Source organism: Pinus tabuliformis, chromosome 4_1 (assembly GCF_031772625.1).
Source record: "Pinus tabuliformis cultivar Carrire ecotype Pingquan chromosome 4_1, CPIR1, whole genome shotgun sequence".
Classification (NCBI taxonomy): domain Eukaryota; kingdom Viridiplantae; phylum Streptophyta; class Pinopsida; order Pinales; family Pinaceae; genus Pinus; species Pinus tabuliformis.
Genome location: NC_142303.1, coordinates 71,953,666 through 71,960,022, shown reverse-complemented (window position 1 = coordinate 71,960,022; position 6,357 = coordinate 71,953,666). Strand labels below are relative to the sequence as shown.

Sequence of the window (6,357 nt, the reverse complement as noted above, 5' to 3'; positions counted from 1 at the left end):
GGAGCATGTTCGAACCTCCAAATTACCCGAGCTATGTCAGTGCTTGACTGATAACGTCCCTCTGTATTTCGACGGATTGCTATCTTTCTATCAGAAGACCGCCATGAAGCTTGGAATTTTCAGAGTGGCCTTCTGGACGCATAGTGCTTGTGGACACAGAGTGGCCTTCTTGTGGCTCTCAAAGGTATATATATTTATACATCGACTAACCCTACCCTCAGTAGATTAACACTGAACTAACTTTGAATTATGGCCTTGCTTGACAAATGGATACAAGGAAGACAAATTAGACAGCTTAGACAACGACGATGGAGGGAAACAATGTGTAGGAGAGAGAGATATGGAAAACAATGCATAGGGAGTGAGCAGCGTATGGAACGCGCTGAAAACAAGATGCAAAGGAACGCTGCTACCAGGTGAGGCTAGTCATTCAGGCAACGTTCGGGGCCAATGTTTAGGCAGCGTTCAGAAATAAAAATGCATATGACAGATCAACGTACAACACACAACAACAATAGTGGAGGGGACAGAGAGTAGTAGGCAGAGGACAGAGAGCAGCATGCAGATGGGAGTTACAACTATTTTGGGAGCTGGCTTTGATACCATGTCAGACTAGGCAGTAACTCCTCAACTAAAAATTGATTCGTGTTTATTCCTTCAGGTAGGTCTTCATCAGGATAGGTGTCAACAATAATTATATTCATAATGCTTTGTTTAATTAATTATTACTTATTTACTTATTATTTATTATCTATATTTATTACTTTTTACATAGTTATATTCATAATGCTTGATGAATCACACTTGATGGTTCAAAACACACGTAAACAAAATATCTTCTATGTGATTATTGCCGAATGTTTTATCAATAAACTTTCCAATTGTTTACCCTTGTAAAGAAGACACTATATGGTAGCATGAGTTTCTCTGCAATGCTCCAATATCTTCTTTAAATCCACCATATAATTGGTAAGGTTCATCTAAACACCTATAGTTTTCTTAAAAAAAACTTGATCATAATCTAAGATTTTGATCTTTTTATAGTTCACATCAATTTTCTAATTGTTTACCCTTGTAAAAAAGACACTATATAGTAGCATATCTTCTTTAAATCCACCATATAATTGCTAAGGTTCATCCAAACACCTATAGTTTTCTTAAAAAAAACTTGATCATAATATAAGATTTTGATCTTTTTATTTAGTCCAGATCAAAAAATTACAGAACAAAACTTCCTTTAAATAACTAGCCCGCAATCATTTTATCAAACACTTAACATGCATTTAACATATATACCAACATCATGTACATCTCTTTACAAACACGTAACATGCATTTAACATATAGAACAACATCATATCCATCTCTTTAGATTTATAAGTTTATTCAAACACTTGACATATACGCTGTATTAAGTGATACTCTTTAGATTTATAAGTTTATTCAAACACTTGACATATAACCTATATTAAGTGATACTTCTCTCATTTAGGTGATAAAACTATAATTATCTCTTGGTTTTTCGAAGTACAATGGGAGGTCAACTACTCATAATTATATTATATATAACTTCAACATCAAGCTATTGTAAAATAAAATTTGAAGTGAATGAGAGTAATCACTTTTTCTTACCAAGTATAAAATTAAATATAAATTTTTAAATATTTTTGTAGGAAAATAAATGAAATAGTTTAAAGAAGTGACTTTTTGCTCCTTTTCAAAGTAGATTTTCTAATTAATTTTTTTAATTTACCATAAATGACTTTTATTTTCAAACCCACCCTATAAAATTTGAACCAATTACGATGTTGAAACCATCAAATCTATTCATTTATTTATGAATGCAATTTAAACTACAGAAAAACATTATATTCCATCATTCCACCTGGAAAAAAATTACCACAATAAAGTACGCGCAAATAAATTCCAGGAGTCAGATAAAATGAACTCAATTTTTCTAACTTTTACCCATCATACCTTCCGTTGATGCCAACTGGACAATAAGACATGGACGGATGTGGCCACATTACGGGTAAGTGAGCACAGTCCAATCTAATCACTCAAAATAGGGAATGTACCATTAATTAGTTATTTAAAGTCTTCAACTAATTTGCCAGCAGGATCCTACATTCTTTGACTGCGCTAGTACTAAACCAGTCGATGACTGCGGCCCAATCTTAGGAAGAGAGTCGAGTCAAAATATTGTTCTCCAATTCCATCCGGTTATGATTGATCACTGTGAAATCCAAATCACCGCATTGGATTTAACGCGCGCAGGTTTGGGTTTGGTTTGGCCGGCCAAAAAAAATCCTAGACCCCACAGGCACCTCGAATTCCAAGGTCAATCCAATGGTAGTTATCATGACACTTTTACTGTAACCACAATTCAATAAGCATAGTAAGCAGAATATGCGCGTTATTTAATACGACAGGCGCTGGCTAAAGACGAAGACGAAAACGTAGAGAGGAAAGAGTCAGAAGAAAAGTCAGGTAAAGCTGTTTCGTCTGAGTTCCTCCGGTCGCGGACCTTTCAAATTCGCAGCACTTGTCATATGCTTTTGTTTTAAATTCTTCATTTTGAAACATTTTCGGACTCTTCTCCACGATCTTCGACGGTTTATGCGCAGCGCGGGTATTATTTTGGCTTAAGTTTCGTATTCTGTATTTTGTCTTAAAATTTGTTAAATTTGAAGCATTTTCGGGCTCTTCTTAACGGTTTTTGACAGTGCATGCGAATCACGGTCATTCTTTTGTCTTTAATGTTTCGTATATCTGTAGATCATAGATTATCACAAAAAATACGAAATATTTCAGAGCTTCAAGCAATTTTTTTTCTAGAATTCTGCTCCCTGACTAAGATACTCGTGATTTGCAGCTTAGGTTGATATTATAAGAAAACAGAAGGCCGAATTGGAAGCGCTTTAAAGAAGTAGTTTGCGAATTTATTTAAAGGATCAAGGTAGAAACATTTTTAAATAATTTACGAAGGTTACAGAAGTTTCAGAAGCTTCCAAAAGGATTCTGAGGGATTTCCATAACCGGGACATGTCGTCCGCGGTAGCTTCTCAGTGGCGTGAAAAGGCTACCGGATTCTTTTCATCTTCTAGTAAGTGCATTATCTGCTTCGCAAAAATCGGGGCAATTTTGTATTGCAAAATTTATTTGCTAGTTTTGTAATCTTAAGAGTCATGCACAAAATTATTGGTATTTTAAATTAATCCGCGCTGGTCAAATAAAAATTTGATCTGGCACTCTCATGGCGTGTGCGATTGAGGTAAAATTCAGGCGGTTCTGGATTTCCGTTAGAGTTCGAGTAAGTCAACGTGAAAAAAGCTTTGCAGAATGTTAAATTTCAATGAAAATTCTCAGTTTAGATCGGTGATTACTTTAATATTCATACATGTAACGCTTATTTTGATCTTAGTCAAAGTGAAATCAATGGAATAAAATAGAAGGTGCACTTTCATTGAAAAAAAGGCCTAAACAGAATCCTGTGTGAAAGCAAAAGTTAATAGTCCTAATTTACGGTAATCTAAGTTCTAAATTAGGTTACATTAGCCTTTCGTCCTCTATGTTGTTGGAAACTCCACCCAGAGTTGTTGAAACGCGTTTTGGAAACGTTTTCTAGTTCTCTGAAACACGGCTGAAACATCATACTTACATTATTTTCACTGGTTATAGCCGTTCATATGCTCATTACCTTTTCAATCGATATTTAGATTGTTGAAATGAAAAAAAAGAGGTCTGCTAATACTAATTTCTTACAAATCAACTGATAAATAGAGGGCTTGGCCCCACTTAACGAAAACTTTCATTTTGGCTTTATTTCCAAATTAGAAATTCATTTATGGTATTCTACTTGTATGATTATTTAAGTGCTTTGAGTTTTATGCAAGAGGTCTTGAGATTGATTCTTTGGTCTGGTTGCCTCTGTTGCATGCCTAAATCAATATCTTTACCAGGTTAGGAGCTGTACTTGGCTTCAATGGCTTTATATGGGTACCATCAGTGAATGCATGGAAGTGTTTGGGGTTTTCCTATGAAGTTTTCATTGGAAAATTCAAAAAATACTATATGTGTGGGTTTTCTTCCGGAGTTCTCGCATCCATGATTGTTTGAATCGACGTTTCGAGCCATCCACTGTGGCTCATTATCAGGATAGATCAGTGATTGTGTAAGATAGATCTCATTGGACAGAATAAATAGGATTAAGAGATGCAAAGGGACTGGAAGCCGACCTTAACATTTTGATTATTTGTTTAATATTTTTAATATTTAATTATAAGATTCTTATTCATTTTATTTTTTATTTATAATTAATTAATTATTTTATATTTGTTTTTTATTAATTTTATTTAGTTTTTGTTCTTACTCTAGAGTAAATTAAGTAGCTTGATTTTAATGATAGTTTTTTATTTTAATTAGTACTATTTTTTATATATTAGTGCTTTTTATTCTAGCCTTATCATATATCTGTGCAACTTAGTGAGTCTAGTCTTGTTTTAGACCAAATGGACATGAAATTGAACTAGAAGATAGGCTATTAAGAAATGTTTAACCTTGCTAAGTATTGCAGAGGGTGAACAGTTTCTGTTTTTCCTGATAATTAGAAAGTCTAATTTCTATTAATAGAGATACAAATTTGTACAAAAACGAGCAGTCTTTGACGTGCCCCCAAAGATGTTTGGACATGGTCAATAATGAACACAATATGATTTTTTAGACCTCGTTTGCAATAAACAGCGTTAAAAGCATGGTTTCTTTATCAGCCCCAACTAGTCATATTTTTTGTTTGTCATTGATAAGCAGACAAGCAAACTGACATCTATATATTCTCTCTTCATTTTGAGGCAGCTTCCCATCGACTTATTGTGTGCAGCATAGTGGTTATAGACCAATAGCTTCCAGTTGTGGTTTGGATAGACCAGAAAGGTTGCATTGGGTAAAAAAACCATCCATAGGGTCTTCGTCACAACTTTTTACCTTCATTGCTTGGGGATATATCATTATTTAAGCAAAGTTTTATACCTAATCATCATATTAATAATATCAATACCTTAACTTGGAGCAAAAAAAGGAAGACACCTCTGAAACCACAGACTTAGTCCTCACCGAGACAGGAAGAAGGATAGAGTCTTTATTACCACTAGCAAGCACAGGCTGAGCATTTGGATCTTTCCTAGGCTATGGTCTTGACTCACCCATCAACTTATGAATCTGCCTGTTTATGTCATTTTGATGTCTGAAGCTTGCTTCTGCACCATCTCCTTTAGACGGCGAACTCCTTGCATCCCATCGTATTTTCTTCAGCTTCAGATTTGAAGGGGTCATTCTGTATAAATGTTCCAATACCACCATGCACAGCTTCCAGCATCTGTTGACAGATGCAGTCCTGAGCCACAGACACAGAAGATTGAATGTATTCCAACGATCGCTCCCAATGCTTAGGCATAATGTCCAGCAGGAAGAATTTGATCTCCATGGTGGACTGGTACAATATACATCTCCATGTAGTAGCCTGAGTGGGAAGTTGGCCAGATCTCCACCTTCCTCCCTTTTGCCCAGACTTTCTTGCCAAGCTGCTGCCAACCCTCCAGGGTTTCCATTGCTTTTGTCCATTTCTATATGTATTGGCAACCTTCTACCTTGGTACCTCCTTCCTTGCCCCTTTCACCTTGCCTTTATCAGCTGGAGAAGGGTTGGAGGGCCGAGGCTTCTCTTTCTTCGGATCACTCTTGTGCCTCCCTTTCTCCATAATCTTATCACAGAACGGATCCCGAAAAGGAGGCAAAGCTAAACGTTAACCTTGAAAACACTTTACCAAAAATAACACGTAGTGTCAGTGCAGATTTGAAGAATAAGAAAACGGCTCTCCAAGCTACAAATGAACATGAAGCTCTCAAGGAGGAAGCAAAGAGCCCTGCGTTTGCTCTGCAAAAAGCAGACTCACAATACGTAAAACAAGCAAAGCTAACTTGGAAGAACTGAAAGACAAAAGAGATATTCAGAGACTTAAACCAGTGAAGTTAATGATGCCGGGGAGGTTTCTCACCTTCCCGGTCTAAGTCTGACCAGGTGCACCAGACAGCCAGATCAGATGACCAAACAGGCTTCGAACCAGAGCCAACAAAAGAAATTGTGATGCTGCTATAACGAATGCACAAAAACTTTGTATCCATCACTTGATCTCCATCCAATAAAGGTCATCAACCCAACTTCTCCATGACTGCTGCAAGCTCCCATGTCCTGGAATGATATGTTTGCTGCTCGATGAGGTCATTGTTGTAGGGTTTGATCTACTCCCAATTGTTTTTCAGTCTTTTAAGTCTCTCATGAAGCTGTTCACTTTCTACCTCC

The 6,357-nt window shown here is 36.2% G+C and overlaps 1 long non-coding RNA gene across 1 annotated transcript; it reads left to right on the top strand.

Annotated features, from left to right (window-relative positions):
- Positions 1 to 2,304: 2,304 nt before the first annotated feature.
- On the top strand, positions 2,305 to 4,058 carry LOC149174205 (uncharacterized). Its single transcript, XR_016258472.1, has 3 exons — positions 2,305 to 2,632; positions 2,876 to 3,106; positions 3,963 to 4,058. It is a non-coding gene; the product is annotated as an uncharacterized LOC149174205 (long non-coding RNA).
- Positions 4,059 to 6,357: the final 2,299 nt, after the last annotated feature.